The 17,500-nt window shown below is 45.5% G+C and overlaps 1 protein-coding gene across 8 annotated transcripts in view; it reads right to left on the reverse strand.

The window, feature by feature from the left end:
- prdm16 (PR domain containing 16) overlaps positions 1 to 17,500 on the reverse strand; it is a 265,795-nt gene that overhangs the window by 198,976 nt on the left and 49,319 nt on the right. The window lies entirely within an intron of this gene.

Below are 17,500 nucleotides of genomic sequence, written 5' to 3' on the forward strand. Positions count from 1 at the left end.
CCCGACGAGTTCTACATTTACAATGTATACTGTACCACTATCAATATCAATAGGCAGAAAAGCCTGAAAAATCCTCCAGGTTAGTTTGTGCTACTATAGTTAAATGTTGTCTTTACTATTATTTTTGATAAGGAGGCCATTAACCACTTTCAACCCAATCGGGGCATATTATTCTAGTGAAGATTGTCCAACTTTGTCAGAAATGTTTAAGAATTTGTTTTTTCATACGATCAGCTATTATTGCTGTTTCCATTATTTCAACATTTGATGTTGAAACAGGAGATCTACAACATAAACTCGGCTACATTCACTATTTTAAAGTGTTATTAAAACGATAATGAAATATAAGGAACCGTTTTGGACATACAAGGTTTCCAGCCGCGACAGCGACGTTGCAGGGAGTAAGTATTTAAATATGTGAGCCCCACACTATGCAGGGTTCCCCCAGGAGAAATGAACAGGACATTTATGGCACATCACAGTTAGCACTGCTGCATGGCCGCTATAACACAATCAGCTGAGGCCGGCGAGTATAACGAGTGGGGCGGGACCCTAGGGGTGAAAGGTCAAGTCCTGACCTGTCAGGAAGGGACGAAGGGGGGGCGCGAGAGCGGACAGGATCTGATGGAGGAGAAAGGAATGAGGGATGGGGCCAGTTAGGACTCTGTGACAACCAGGGATATGGATGACCCTCCTCACCAATGTGACAGAGAGCTAGAGCAGAGGTTCCCAAAGTGGGGTCCGGGGACCCCCAGGAGTCCTTGAGGGAGTTCCAGTGGGTCCCCATGCAGTTAAATGATAGTTACCAAATGGACCCGTATGGGTCTGTAACTCAGAGAGTGTACAAATAGAACCAAACGGACCCTAACGGGATGATTTTACGATTAAAAAAATTGGGGTCCCAGAGATAGAATTTCATTAAATGCATGTCAAACTGGAGGTCCTTGAAATTAAAGTTGTTGAGAATCACTGAAAGAAAAAGAAAAGTCTTCTCTTATGGGGGGGTCCCTGCATGGCATATCTTTTCAAATAGGGGTCCACAGGCTAAAAAAACAAGAGCTAGAGAGAGAACGTTGAGAGGAATAACATTAACAACGTGTTATGTTATTTCATTTATTTTATAGTTATTTTATCTATCGTTCAAGGCCAAATATTCTTTTGTAAACACCCTCTGGGAAGGGCCTCTTGGGGGAAAAGGGATATAAATAAATAAAATAATGTCAAGAATAATTTGCATTATTCTAATTACATCCAGTCTGAAGAAGTGCAGACTGTAAAGAGGACGTCACGGATTATGTCCTACTGTAAATCAAATTAGTCAAAGTGTATCCAGGTTGTTGCATACAGTATATAGCAAAATAGAAATTCCAAAAGATATTCAAAGATATTTAAAAACACGTTTTCGCGAACAGAAATGACAAACGAATGACAATTGCTTTCAAGGGGCGTATAGTTACAGACTCTACGAAGCATTTTGAAGATTGTGGAATAGTTGTCTGGCTAAAACTAAGACTCCACTGATGCTATAACAACACAACACTATATTAACAACACCAAGCAACAGAGACACAAAACAAAGGAGCCATTTAGGTAGGCCGTACAACACAGGATGTGATGCAACTATCCCCTGTTCTTATATAAACAGAGGTGTTAAAATATTAGGGGCAACACCTAACAGACTAGGTCACTGGAATGTGAGCTCACTGAGCCACCACAACACATGCAAAAGATTAAACGTTTACTTATTGGGTTATTTTTAACATATTGGAAACGGTACCATAATACTGCAGGTGGATAATGAAATTACCCTACAAGAATCCAGCGTATTGTTTTTATTGACCATCTAAAAAATATATGTTTTGTTGTTTCTTTAGTTTTCTTTCTAAAATGCTTATATACAGTAGCAGCCACTGAAGGAAAAACAGCAGGATACCTTTACAAAATGACTAACACTGCAGAGTGAGTCACAGGATGGATTCGAGTGGGCGTACGTGGTAAACCACGGCGTTGTAGAGCTTGTAGATTGGCTACTTTTGATGAATATTCTCCCTAGAACAGGAACGCTATAGCATCCCATGTGGTTAATGCTAATACACGGAGCATTCAAAGTATTCACTATAAGTCCAGAGACCGCAGGAGCGCATGGACTAAAACAACAGAAACTTTACAGTCCCCACATGGACAATTCAATTCCCCTTCGGCTTAAATGTGGCAGAGCAAAGAACCCAGACAATGCCGGCAAAACAGACACAATGAAAAAGACACAATGAAGAACCACTATATACCGGCATGGCCTGGAAAAGGCAGAGATAGACCCCCTTCCGTCTAACCTACATAGCTGAGGATAACAGAGCAGGGCAGGATAAGATGCTATACTGGGCTAATCTCCGGCACACAGCGATAACATTCAGCGTGTGAAACTATGACAGATGAGTATTGATCCCCTTGTTGTTTAGGGAGGGCAAAATAGATAACCAGACCACTTTATGACCGTGGACTTGGAAGACCAAAAGAAAAACATGCTTCTAAAACCCAAACCTTTGCATGCCAAGCTTCCCCAAATTGCCATAGCCTCTTGCTGCCACCCCCCAATTGCGAAATGGCTTAAAAATGGCTTGAAAACGTTGACAATAATGACATGCCCAAAATAGGGGAGGCCAGGTTGAACACACATGCGCGCATACACCCGTAAACACACATGCACGCGCACACCGCGCGCACACGCACACACACTCGTGCGTGCGCACAAACACACACGTGATAGTCGTGATACTGCCCTGAGCTGTCCACACATCAACATGGTCTATAGCCTTCTTCATGACAGATAGATACTGTCCCGAAAAAACACAACTGTGTCCCAACACAAGTTCAAGTTCATACCAGCTGTGTTCCCTATAGCTGTCTCCACAATGTCCACTTCTAAAATGGTTCCATTCACACGCCCACATTCGCACGGGATCAGAACTCACCAAAAGTCGACATAGTATCGCTTCTTCTCACTATACACTGTGGCCCGGCAAGAAGTTTCCGCTACCCATAAACACTAGTTACCAATTAACCGTGTGTGTGTGTGTGTGTGTGTGTGTGTGTGTGTGTGTGTGTGTGTGTGTGTGTGCGTGTGTGCGTGTGTGTGTGTGTGTGTGTGTGTGTGTGTGTGTGTGAACGAGAGAGAGAGATACTAGGAAAGCAGCAGGGGTGTCTGGCAGGCCTATCTCCAGGCGCTTCTGATGCGCTAACGTGAAAGAATGCCTCGGTGTCAATGTGACAGAGATAGGGGAAGTGCGCGGGGGCGATGGGCACCAGTCAAGGTCGACACAGAGGTCAAGCCCCTAAAGTGGCACATGTCAACAACCAGCACACTTCTTCTGAGGGCATGCATGACGAACATCATGACCGCCACACTGTCTTGGAAAATATGATGATGATGATTATATGTTAATAAAATAACCTGTAATCTTTTTTTTTAACTGCAACTGTAGGCTACTGTCTTTGCCAAATGATTTCCCCCAACGAGATCAAGAAAGGTCTTATCTTCCTAAATAAAGTGTGACTTTCTAACTTTTGGAAATGTTATGCCTGATTTACTGGGGAGAATAAAAAGAGGAATAATGCTTCACAATGACAAAAGGCAAATTCAAACTGACAACATGGCGAGCTCTGTTCCTTTGGAATAGGTTACTGTCTGTGTACTGTATCTGACACACCAAGAGTACCCACACTGCTCTGTTAGGACTGTCTGTGTATCTGACACACCAAGACTACCCACACTGCTCTGTTAGGACTGTCTGTTACTGTGTATCTGACACACCAAGAGTACCCACGCTGCTCTGTTAGGACTGTCTGTTACTGTCTGTGTATCTGACACACCAAGAGTACCCACACTGCTCTGTTAGGACTGTCTGTGTATCTGACACACCAAGACTACCCACGCTGCTCTGTTGGGACTGTCTGTTACTGTCTGTGTATCTGACACACCAAGACTACCCACACTGCTCTGTTAGGACTGTCTGTGTATCTGACACACCAAGACTACCCACACTGCTCTGTTAGGACTGTCTGTTACTGTCTGTGTATCTGACACACCAAGACCCACGCTGCTCTGTTGGGACTGTCTGTGTATCTGACACACCAAGACTACCCACGCTGCTCTGTTGGGACTGGCCAAGCAGAAAGGTGAGATTAAGGTATTTCAGTTAAATAAAAAAAAATAGTGACTTTTTAAGGTATTTCAATGAAATGAAAATGGCGACTTTAAGATATTTCAATGACATAAAAAAGGGTTACTTGTAACCTTAAGGAATGTCAGTGAAAAAAACAAACATTCAGTCACCCTGCAGCAGCGTCATGTGACAGCGACCGCGGGCGAGACAGAGACGAGGCATGTGAGCCCTGATAGCACAAAGACTGCCATCGGCAGGTCAAGTCCACCCATTGTCCACACTCTGTCACATTGTTGCTGTTTCTATATGCGCTTTCTCCTTCCACTGAGCCTCCTCCTCCATTCTCCTGTAATCCTTTTCCATGCTTTCTTCTCCTTATCCCCAGCCTGACCCCTTCCTCTCACCTCCACTGCCCATATGCACCGTTGCTCTGCTTTGGGCTGGGTGCTCATCCAGGGAGATGGAGAGATCACCTGGAGCACATATACCTGAATATAATGCAGCCCGCCTGTTAATATAACATACTGATATATTATTGCCATTTTTCAGCTGTTACAATTCCAACCATGAGAGAGGGAAAGAGAGACAGGAGGGGATGGGGAAGGCATGCAGGCCACAGGGACGAGAGAGGATCTGGGACGAAGCATTGCTTCTCCTGAGGGGGTATGATGATGATGCCAGTCTGGGTGAAGGTATGGTGGTGGTGGTGGTGGTGTGTGTGTGTGTGTGTGTGTGTGTGTGTGTGTGTGTGTGTGTGTGTGTGTGTGTGTGTGTGTGTGTGGGGGGGGGGGGGGGGGGGGGGTTGTTGGATACCATGGGGTGGGCATGAGGGTGGGGTCTTTAGGGCTAAATCTGTTCCATATGACACACACTCACATGGCCCCTTGTCTGGGGCTGCTCTCAATCTGTCTCGTTGTCTCCCTCCCTCTCTCTCTCTCTCTGTGTGTGTGTGTGTGTCTCTCTCTCTCTCTCTCTCTCTCTCTCTCTTTCCCTCAACCCCCACCCCCCTCTCTCAGCCCTCTGTCTCTCCCCATGTCTTTCTCTCTCTCTTGAGTGGGTGATGGGGGTGAGAGGCGACTTCTCAGTCCCAACAGGACCTCCGTGATGACAGGGTCCAGGCCATGTCTCACACGCATGTGCATGCACGCACGCACGCACGCACGCACGCACACACAAAGTAAAATCCTCAGTGTTGATGAGAGAGCGAGTCTATTTCTGTCTCTCATGTCACGCTCAACTCTTTATGTGTCTCTGATGCTGTTGTTCATCTCCCCCTCTCTCTCCATATCTCCCTCTTTCATTTTAAATTATTTCTCCTCCTCCTTTCTCCTTCCATAAACTCCCTTTCCGTCCATCTCAATCTCACCTCAATTATGTGAGGAGGATGTATATGGACTCAATGACACTTGTAAACAACACTGCAGGAAGAATAAATATAATCTGTCAGGTGGAAACCGCATATGTCCAAAACTGTTACTTTTCAGGATTCACATTGTTCATTATTTTAAAGTAGCAGATCTAATTATTTTGAACCAACCCAGCAAGCACGGTCAGGACAAATTAGTGACGTCTCTAGAGGGGCCAGATCAAGTCAAACTAGTCAGATCTGGCCCAGAATATCACCTGATTTCAACCAACATAAAATCTGCCCACTAAGACGGACGTCCCTGGATGAATCAGAGAGAGTCCCATCGAGGCCAGATCAACTTAAGTCATATCATAACTATAGTCAGATCTGGCCCCGAATGAGCTTCATTATTTCAACTGGTGAAGACGTCCTGGAAATGACGCAAAGATCATCCCCATATGGGCTGTGATCTGACCTATAGTCCTGATTCCTGAACGTCACTGGAGTCACCGGAGGACGTCATAACGTTATTTGGCTTGCTGGGAATGCTGGATCTGTCTTGCTATAGCTGATGAATTGTTCTGATGAACTAATGCAAAAATAACTAATGGTGCATTTATTTATTTTATTTTATTTTATTTTACTCTTCTGTGTCTATTGTTTTGTTAGTCTGTTAGATTATTTTCCGTTATTTTCCGTTACCAGACAATTAAAACCCATTTTTTTTATGCTTGCGCAAGTTGGTTACATTGTATTAGCCCTACTGCCTACCGTCAATGCGCCGCATTATCACGGCCCGGTTAAAAACGAGAATGATACACACCATGAACTGACCATAGACAATATCCCCTTTACAGCTCTCTTTATTAACGAATATAAGTCGCCACAATCGCCAGCCTATACACGTAGGACTGGACAGAAAGAGCTAGTGCAGAGAGTACAGACAACACCATACTAGGCTGTTGCGCTGCGCTCTGATGCCCTCTCCACGCCGCGCACCATGGCCCATGAACAACAATAACTCCACTCCACATGGACCCACGACGACCCACGTATGAATTAGATAGTTTATAAGAAATGGCACGGCGGCCATCCTTGCAGGCAGTGACAGTAACATAATGAGAATCCTGTAGGCTGTGTAACCTGTTCATTTTGGGGGGCATCATCAACAACAGCCAGCTGTTGATGATGAATGATACTATGAAACGTAACAATTAATTTACTAGTACTCACCTAATGACGCCGCCACGGAGGATATACCATGTTTAACGTAATTCCAAAGTGTTTAGTCTACATTGTTTAAGTCATAGACGCTTGCGGTTTTTATGAACTTTGGCTAAAAGCATGTTGTTTTTATTATTCCACCACCCGGCACCACTACCACTGTCATGGTAGCTGGGGCTACAACCGAAACAACTTCCGCTTCCTCTTCAAAATAAAATCTGCTTGTAACAATACTTTTATTTCTTAAGTGAACTACAGGATGTAGTAGACGCAGGATGTATAGTACATGGTATAGTGGGCTTGGAAGGATAAATCACACAGAAGGCAGGAGAAATAAACTCCGCAGACATTCGGGGCTTTATTATTTTTAAATCTTGCCAACAGAATGAACAGGGACACATTGTAGTAACGGGATTACTTTGTTGGAAATGTAACTAAGGAACTAACTACTAAATTGAAAAAAACTAACAAGTTACTTTATTCCGTTACCAATAAAAGTAGTCCCTTACATAACGCCGTTATTAATAGCGCCGTTACACCCAACACAGGTGATGTATAGGTGATATCTACTTTGTCTGTCTTAAAAAAACAAAACAAAGGGACACTAATGTAATGATGATACAAGCACAAGTGTTTATCTTGTAAATCGATGTGGCCAAATAAATAAACATTTAATACTTTTGTGTGACACTGGCTGGTACAATCAATTATGGCATTGGTTTACAAAAAAAAAAGAAAAACACAAAAAAATTCGCGAATGATGAATCATCACACACAAAAACAGCCTTTCTGTTTCGGTGTGAGGTTGTGGATGGATGCAGGCAGTGGGTGGTGGTGGAGGTGTGAGGTTGTGGATGGATGCAGGCAGTGGGTGGTGGTTGTGGTGGTGGTGTGAGGTTGTGGATGGATGCAGGCAGTGGGTGGTGGTTGTGGTGGAGGTGTGAGGTTGTGGATGGATGCAGGCAGTGGGTGGTGGTGGAGGTGTGAGGTTGTGGATGGATGCAGGCAGTGGGTGCTGGTGGAGGTGTGAGGTTGTGGATGGATGCAGGCAGTGGGTGGTGGTGGAGGTGTGAGGTTGTGGATGGATGCAGGCAGTGGGTGGTGGTGGAGGTGTGAGGTTGTGGATGGATGCAGGCAGTGGGTGGTGGTGGAGGTGTGAGGTTGTGGATAGATGCAGGCAGTGGGTGGTGGTGGAGGTGTGAGGTTGTGGATGGATGCAGGCAGTGGGTGGTGGTGGAGGTGTGAGGTTGTGGATGGATGCAGGCAGTGGGTGGTGGTGGAGGTGTGAGGTTGTGGATGGATGCAGGCAGTGGGTGGTGGTGGTGGTGGTGTGAGGTTGTGGATGGATGCAGGCAGTGGGTGGTGGTGGAGGTGTGAGGTTGTGGATGGATGCAGGCAGTGGGTGCTGGTGGAGGTGTGAGGTTGTGGATGGATGCAGGCAGTGGGTGCTGGTGGAGGTGTGAGGTTGTGGATGGATGCAGGCAGTGGGTGCTGGTGGTGGTGGAGGTAGAGTGTGTCATAATCTGTCCACTAATGCCTCCAGCCTCGTTCCACCTCCAACCACACACATCACTCCCTCCCCCCAGTCTGACCCCACCTCACTTCTCCCAGGGATCAGTGGTGTCCCTTCGTCCCACACACCGAGAAGGCCTGGAAGACTCCCCCACCATCACACACACACACACACACACACACACACACACACACACACACACACACAGCTAATCGCACACAGCGTCTGCTGTCTCTCCTGCCTGTGAAACAAAAGCGGCCCTTGTTTAGCCAGGTCCTGTGCTCGTACAAGAGGCTTAGGGACATTTTTCTCATTTTTGAACGGCTAATATCTTGCAAAAGTTGTCTAATCTCTTTGCGTTTAAGTTGAGATTTGTGTGAGTGCAACCCCTCCCACCCCACCCCACCCCTCGCCCTGCTAGGCCGTGATGCTTTATACCAGCGAACCTTAATTAGGTGTGTGTGTGTGTGTGTGTGTGTGTGTGTGTGTGTGTGTGTGTGTGTGTGTGTGTGTGTGTGTGTGTGTGTGTGTGTGTGTGTGTCAGCAATGGGTAGACACGACAAGCTAGCAATAATGACCCACTATACAGAAGGTCAAAAGATATCACTGGCGGCCATTTTGAACTCAACTTTATCTTTATCTTATTTACTTTAGAATGACTCAGAATATGAGAGAATGTTGAGAAGGTCCAGGACAAAATGTCTCAACGCCCTATTCTCTCTCTCTCTCTCTCCAAGCACGAAAGCTCAGACACAGACGAACAAAACACAAAAGAAAAACGTCATGAATACATATTTGATTACAATAAAAGCACCGGGAGGCTTGGAGTGACAACGGTGTATCTTATTCTACGTACTGTACATGAGAAGATCGTATGTATAGTATATAGACCCGCAGAGATATGAGAGCCGCCAGACAATATTCTGAGAACTGGCACAAGCTCAAACCAAAGAACCATTTATGCACTACTTTGTCGTATGACAGTGACCTCCGTCAAAAACAGCAGCTCACAACTCGCGTGAGCTTGCAGATCTGCTGTTTTTGGCATGGGCCGCCGTCATATACTGTAGAAGCTATAAGCTTTATTCTCCTCAGTGAATTGAAAAGACTAAAGACTGCCATGCAGGATGACAGAGTGCTAAGTTTAAGGACTGCGTGACAGTGAGAGAGGTCGAGGGGTTGCATGGTGGGGGGGGGGGGGGGGGGAAGAGAAATACAGCACAATCTGTGCCTACATAAATACACCCGTTTACGAATATTTGTGCGTGTGTGCATGCGTGCGTATAGGGTCTGGCAGCAGAGCTCCATACAAAGACAACCTGATTTGAAACAGCAGGTGAGGTGAATGATGCTAACAAGGCACTGAATATGCAAAATAAGGAGCAGAGTGGGAGTCAGAGACACAAACTAATGGGAACTGACACTGACAAAGAGGCGATATGTGAATAGTGCTGCATGGGGGAGAGAGAACAGAAAGAGATTCTATAGCAAGACAAAGACTTTATCAAAGGAAGGAACCTCAAAAAAAACATATAGTGAGAGAGAGGTATAGGCTATACAGTCTAAGACAGTGGTTCCCAAAGTGGGGTCCGGGGACCCCCAGGGGTACCTGAGGGAGTTCCAGGGGGGACCCATCTATTTTGTTCATGTTCATAAAGTGCTAAAGTGTTTAAAGCAGTGGTTCCCAAACTTTTTCATGTCAAGGACCCCCAAATTGACACTACTTAGTGTGGACCCCCATTTGAAAAGATATGCCAGGGACCCCCATAAGAGAAGACGTACACATTTAGACGTCTACATTTAGACGTCTACATTTAGACGTACACATTTAGACGTCTACATTTAGACGTATACATTTAAACGTCCGTTATACATTTAGACGTCTACATTTAGACGTATACATTTAGACAGTGTCCCCCCGAGTGCCTCCTCAGTGTCCCCCCGAGTGCCTCCCCAATGCCTCCCCAGTGTGCCCCCCGAGTGCCTTCCCAGTGCCTCCCCAGTGTGCCCCTGAGTGCCTCCCCAGTGCCTCCTCAGTGCCTGCACAGTGTCCCCCAGTGTCCCCCCAGTGTCTCCAATAGCAATACAAGAGCAATAATACAAATTAATCTTAATGTATTAATCTTATTAATTAATTAATCAAATTAATTAATTAATCAAAATTGCGGCCCTGTGCCCAGCACCATGCCAAAGCTTTTTCCTGCAGGAAACACTGCTTGTGGTTGTAAATATATTGTTATCCGTGTTGCGAGGATGAGGGGGTACCTGGAAAAATATCTACCCCAAAAGGGGTACCTGGTCCAAAAAGTTTGGGAACACCTGGTCTAAGAAACAAGTAGCAGGGCTGTTATACCACGCACGATGGTGTCACGCACCAAAAATAACCGATCTACAAGCTTGCAGATCGGATATCTTCGCCAGACGCTCCACTTCCCCTCCTTCATATGTCAAAATAGAATAGCTTCCTTTGAACGTACGACACGTTCTAAGGGTCGATTCATACTATTTAGAGCCGAATAAAAGTCGGTTCGGCGCTGTAGAGCCTACAATTTGACGTCATTTGAGGTTCGGGGGGGCGGGTACCGTCCTAAAGTCGGCTCTTCGGTGCTACTGAAATTTTCTGACGAGCCGAAATCATTTCGGCACTACAGCGCCGAAACAGGAGTATGAATCGGCCCTAACAAGCTGGTCGGACTGTAGCTTTAAACCGAAACGTTAGTCTATTTGTTATCCTGAAAAAATAAAAAGATTAATAAAATAAAATAACAGGTTAGCACTTAAACACATAAAATACCTACGCAGATCAAATAAATACAAATGTCAACAATACACACATACGTACGCGTGCACAAACAAAAGACAGCCACGCTCACGGTCAGCATACCGTAGCACCAAATTGCCACGGCAAAAGCTTATATTCTTTGGCCTGACATTTGGGAGTCATGGATCCGTTTGCCTTTTAGCTAAGTGACCTCTGCTATTGATCCTGACCTACACGCCACCATGCCCCGCGGCACGCTGGGAGGTGAATGCTGATGTTGTTTATTTTCTTAATCAAGAATACCCACATAAAGGAATACACCGACTATGGAGGGGAACAAAAGAAATGCTCTCAGATCAACACACATTCAGTTGAGGGGGAAAAAAATGTGCAACCAGATTATATTATTTACTTTCTTTGTTCCATGCAGGTACATCTGAACCAAGCAAATTGTGAAAATGTATTGCTAAATCGGGTGGTACTGCTGTCCACAATTAAAATAAGAAAATGCAGATTGAACTGAATGTAAGATTAATTATAGTGGTTAACAATGCTTTGTAATCTGCTATTTTTGGTGAGACAGAATAGGGATGCTATATATATGTGTCAAGTGGTTAACATGGTCAACTACAGCCCTCTCACTTCTTGCCAAGTCAATGGTAGACTGGCAGTGCATGGTATCATTTTAAAGACTTGCTGTGTTCTCCCAATGGATTTGTATTGATTGTGGTTTCTCGAACTGTTGCGACAGAGGAAGGACTCGCCGCCACTATGCCACATTTGCAAACTTGCATACTATGCATAGTAGGAAAATCCTACTGTGCAAAACTAAAGAAAGAAACTTCTAGATGGCCTCTATCTGTCTCTCCGTTCTCTCCTGGCTAACAGAAATGAACTTTCCTCGGAGACACTACATCAAACATGTAATGAATGTCCTGCCTTCCTAATAAAAATAGCAACTTTTTCCTTGTCTTCTCTCAGCTTGGGAAGTTGGCAGACATTACCAGTAGACATTCTCCTCGGGTTGCTTCATGTTTTTTGGATGAAGGCATGCATGTACCCTAGAATACACACACTGCTGTGGAAATGCTAAATAAGAAGCATCGGCGGCTATTTTGGGACCCAGGATATCGTTTTCAACCCCGCTGAGCTGGCCCCAGTTCAGCCGCTGCATGAGGACAGCCATGTTGGCTCTCGACCAGTGGATGCGCTAACCGCATTACTGCAACATCATGAGTTCCAACTCTCTCCTCATCGGGACCCCCCACCCCCCCCCCCCCCCCCACACACACACACACACACACACACACACACACACTTTGTCTTCAGTGTTTGTGTTGACACAATATTTGTGTTTACACAAACACTCAAAGCTGGGCATATAGGAGGGGCTAGCACCCCTCAAACAAATATATATATGGCGCTATAGGGCTTAAGGTAGGCGGGGTCAAACGGCGTGCTGCGGAAGCAGGCAGTGTCAACATTCTATGGACTTAATTGTAAATGTAAACAAAATAATAATGATCTTGCGCGATTTAAGAAGAGATTTACCATTTGACCAGAATGTGTAGATTTCCCCCTGCTATACTCCCACTGATCAATGGATACATCGTCATCATCGTACAGTAAAGCGGCTGGTCCGGAAATTGCCTTCAAACTCTTAGGGTTTTGACAATAAATTATTTGGGGGCCGACTAACAATACCCTCACGGCGCAGCAGTGGTCCCCGACCCACAGGTTAGGAACCACTGCTCTACACAGCTCGGCCCCCATAAACATGCAGTTTCTTCAGACAAACGGAAAATTGCAACAAGATTGTTGATGTTTGGTGATTATGATGTGCTGTGTGCTGCTAATAGGCCATATGATGAGAAATAGATGGCCAAAGGATTGTTGCATCTTGGGTCTGGTTTTCTTACAAATAGCACAAACGACTAAAAAGAAACAGTAACACTCCCTAAATTATATGTTTTGGTGTCTATTCATTTGTGCTGTGCTTGTCTGTATAGTATTTTAGATTTTATATAAATATTCTTGTTTTAGAATTTGTGCGTGCGTGCGTGCGTGTGGTCCGTGCACGCACGCATGTGTGTATACTGCATATGTTGATATGTTTGACTATGCGGCGGCCCTTGGTCTTTATTCAGTGGTGTGGAAGCTCAGGCAATCAGAGAGACTTTGATTAGAGACCTAATTAAAAGCTGTGTTAATTGGTGGCGAGGCCAACTCTAGCCATCCAGTTCATTAGGGACCTCTATACATTTCTCTCCACTGTCGCTCCCCTGCTCGGAGAGAGAGAACACTAAAGCATTAACAACCTATAGTGGACAAATGGAGTGTGAAGGAGATGGAGAGGGCGAGAGAGAGAGATATATATATATATATATATATATATATATATATATATATATATATATATATAGAGAGAGAGAGAGAGAGAGTGAGAGAGAGAGAGAGAGAGAGAGAGAGAGGGGGAGAGGGATGAGGAAGAGAGAGCTCTTTCCATATTGATCGGGTCTGAATCCCATTTGGCCACTGTGGAGCGGCCAGTGGTCTACAATGATAGATTATAGGGGAAACTGCAGAGAGAACATGTTTGGTTTACTTCAGTGACTATAGTCTCCGCCATGAGGATATTGCGAGTGGGCCCCCAAAGTATTGGCAAAAAAAACCCCACTATAGATTGTAATGATAATGTAACATTAATATGTCCCCAGAAAATAATATGAAAAATCTAATCAAAGCTGCAATACAATTAATTAATCAATTGACAATCATCATTAATCAAAAAAACAGATGCTCTGAAAATGCATGTGGCCCACCAATCTGAATCTGACCACTGAGGTTAAGTGGTCAGATGGGTGGGTCACGAGTGGGTCCTGATCCAGAAAATGTTGAGGACCACTGGTTTGCTTGGTTAAGCTGTAACTAATTCCTGATTTATACTAAGCACGGGTGTCGCTCACAAAAAATAGCTGATCTAAAAGCTCACAAATGGGTCACACTGCGATGCGTTGTGAGTTTGCAGATCAGCTATTTTCAATGCATGCATGGCAGTATATAAGTCAGGCTCAAAGCTATATACGAAGATGGAAATGATTGACTATATTATCGAGATATTTTCACAACTCACGCTTTTCAAATGTTCTCTCCCTACATATTTACAAATGTTTGACACTCCACTCCCTCCTTCTCTGTCGCCGTTTGTTCTTATAACGGTATAGCGGCCTATATGTGAATGATGGCTGTCTCAACAAATTCAAAATGCTGAACAGTGGGTGCCCGCTGGCCTAGTGGTCCAGGCGCATGCAGCCACATACAGTATAGGCTCTGGCCTGACAACGCGCCGCATGTTCGAGTCCCGTTCATGACGACCTTTGCTGCATGTATCTCCCCTTCTCTCTCTCTCTCCCTCTTTCCTGTCAGTCTTCAACACATCTTAAAATAAAATAAATGCTGAACACAGCGTCCGTATACAGTCAGTACAGGACTACAGGCTACTGTGCTTGCCTGCCCAACATGGGACAAGCTGGCCAGTCTCAAAAGTAAACAAACAATTGCAGTCAGTTACAAAGGGTCAGATCGACCGGGCCGTTAGCGCCATGTTAACTCCGTATTGACCCTCAGCTGATTCTGCTAATTGCCTCTAAGTGTGGGGAGTTACTGGTGGTCTCATTATCACCCTTTTCCAACAAATTACCAATCGGTGCCAAGAAAGAAACAATTACTTGACACGTTTTAGTAGCGGTATACGGTGGGCTCAGTGGGGCTTCGCTTAGAGTGAGAACATAAATATGCTCCAGTGTTGATAAGACCTCGAAGGAACTCTCATTTCATTTCACCTTTTCCTCAAGGCTAAGGGCTGCTTCGTGGGGTAGATTCATGCCCACACCTTACTCATTCAGGAAGGAATGTGTGCGTGCGTGCGCGTGTGTGCGTGCGTGCGTGCGCGTGTGTGTGTGTGTGTGCGTGTGCGTGTGATGTTGTGGAACAGATGTCTATCTCACTGCCCTCCAGTTACAAGCTCAGGAACAGTGCTCACCTCTTCAATGAATGGCCCTATAGCTGTCTGACGGAGACTAACAATTTTCAGGCAATCGGCCACCCAGGCCCACACACGGTATCTGAAAAGGCTCGTCTTTAACTCATCAAAGGCACATTCAGGGGGCCGAGATTAGGAGTGTTTTCTAGATCAATTTCCTGGTCAGACCAAATTAACTCTGAGGGAAACAATAGGTGCTTCATAACTCCGCGGTGACCAGGGTGTCAGAAACCCAAGAGGAAGATCCCAAAGCCCTTCCGTGACAAAAATGTTGCTCTTACTGATTAGCTCGCTGGGAGCATTTCAAGGTGAACCTCTCCCCCCCCCCCCCCCCCCCACCGATAACTCCCTCGCACTAGGTCGCTCCCTTTTGTCAGTAAACAGTCTACATTGTGTCTCCTCTCCCGCCGGCTTCTTAAGCTCGACGGCTAACGTGTTGACACTGCGAATCCCTCGCAATAACACTTTTTGTTTTCGCACCCTCCATGTGTCGTGTTTACGTTCGCCGAGCCTTGCAGACAAGGAAGCTGTTCTACCGTCCAATGGCCAAAGGTTTCTTGTGCTATAGCAGGGTGAGGGGTGGGAGGATTGGGGGGGGGGGGGGGGGGGGTGACAAGAAGAGGGAGGAGACAGGGTGGAGTTAACGAGGTTTTTCCAGGTGATGTGTCTCAACGTCACCAAAAGGAGGGACGCCGGCGAGTATAGGGAGAAGAATGAACTAATATTTTAGGGAGAGAGAGAGAGAGAGAGAGAGAGAGAGGGAGGGAGAGAGAGAGAGAGAGAGAGAGAGAGAGAGAGAGAGAGAAAGAGATCGAGAGCGAGAGAAAGAGAGGTGAGGAAAAATGGAGAGTGGCAAATACGAGTGACGTTACAAAATAACCTATTCAGTGTCAATTCAATCTATTGTTTTTTTACTCTTGAGAGTGTGCAACTGTAACCAAAAAGGTGAGGCTCTTTCCATATGGCTCAGGGTTTTGAATCCCATCTGGCCCCAACTGTGGGGAGGTTACGTTCATTTGGTTACACAGTTTGTTACACATTCAGAGTAAAATGGAGAGATGAACACAGGGTTGCCGCTGGTGTGTGTGTGTGTGTGTGTGTGTGTGTGTGTGTGTGTGTGTGTGTGTGTGTGTGTGTGTGTGAGTGCGTGCACGACTCTCTCTTCTTCAGGTGGCCAAACACTTTTAGACGTGACGGAGGCGACTCGGGTTTCAGCCACCCGGCTCAAGGTCAGGCGCTGCTTTTCATGCAGGCTGGCCCTGGAACAAACACCTGGCACGCTCCACAGAGAGGCCATGCTGGCCGTGCCCTGCGTTCGTTAGTCATTACTGGCCCCGCAGCCCGAGCCTCAACATTGTCATGTAAATTTTCAGCGCTGGTCGGAGGTTTTGCATGGAGGCCATGCAGTGATTAATGAGCCTCGTGGAACATGCAGCGTGAATTTATACTGCGCTAAGCATGCCGCAGCAAATGGAGTGAGGAGAACATTTGCATGAGAGAAGCAGGTTGTAGTTATAGGGAGTGTCGGGCGGGAGGAGGGTAGGACGATGGCTCTGTCCTCCCGGTGGGCGTTCCTCGCTGGCAGGTGAGCTAGTATGGATTCAACAGCGAAGCCACGCGGCAGGAATAGTCGATCAACGCGTCACAAAGTGACGACGAGAGCTTGTAGATTATTTTTGAAGCGTGAAACATTATACCTCAATGTATGTTCATAAAGATATAACATGTTGAGCAGCACGTAAGCAAGCAAGTAAGCTTTATGTCAACGACAAGACACAAATTCAATCATCGATCAAGTATTTAACCCATTCAGGAAGGGAACCCCTTTTGGTGTTTTAAGCCTTATGTTATACTTTAGCTGTTGAAAAATAGCAGAACTACAAGCTTGTTAGCGCGGCACAGAGTGCAGGGCTATGAGCTTGTAGATCTGCTATTTTTGTTAAATCGTGAAAATGTGGCGCAAATGTAAAAAAGAGTGAATGTTTTTTTAGCTCAAATCTTTGCTTCTGGGGGGGGTTCCTGGAACAACATATATAATATACGCAGCCAAATACAGATCATTCTGGGGGGTCCTTGTCCTTGACACCACTGACATAGAAACATTCAGAAAACTGATAGGACATTTTTTACAATCGGCCTCAGGTCTAAATGGGTTCAACTTGAACTTCTGATAACAGGAACAAAACCGCCCATGAAGGATAGTCCCCCCCGTCACATGTCTTCTATACACACATATACTATTATAGGATGCATATAGGCTGTGCCCGTTTAAAACATGGTTTCCAGGAACATGTTAGCCGGCCTAGCTGTGGCCACATCATGTTGGAATCAAAAGCCAAGCCACAGCCCTTCCTCATACACTAAGCAAACACCAGGCAGCATTCCTCTGTGTCTGCCATTTTAGCCCCAGTCACACACACTGCACGCCAACACAACGGGCATTAAAGCATTA

The sequence above is a fragment of the Protomyctophum bolini genome (assembly GCF_963924005.1).
Source record: "Protomyctophum bolini genome assembly, chromosome: 5".
Classification (NCBI taxonomy): domain Eukaryota; kingdom Metazoa; phylum Chordata; class Actinopteri; order Myctophiformes; family Myctophidae; genus Protomyctophum; species Protomyctophum bolini.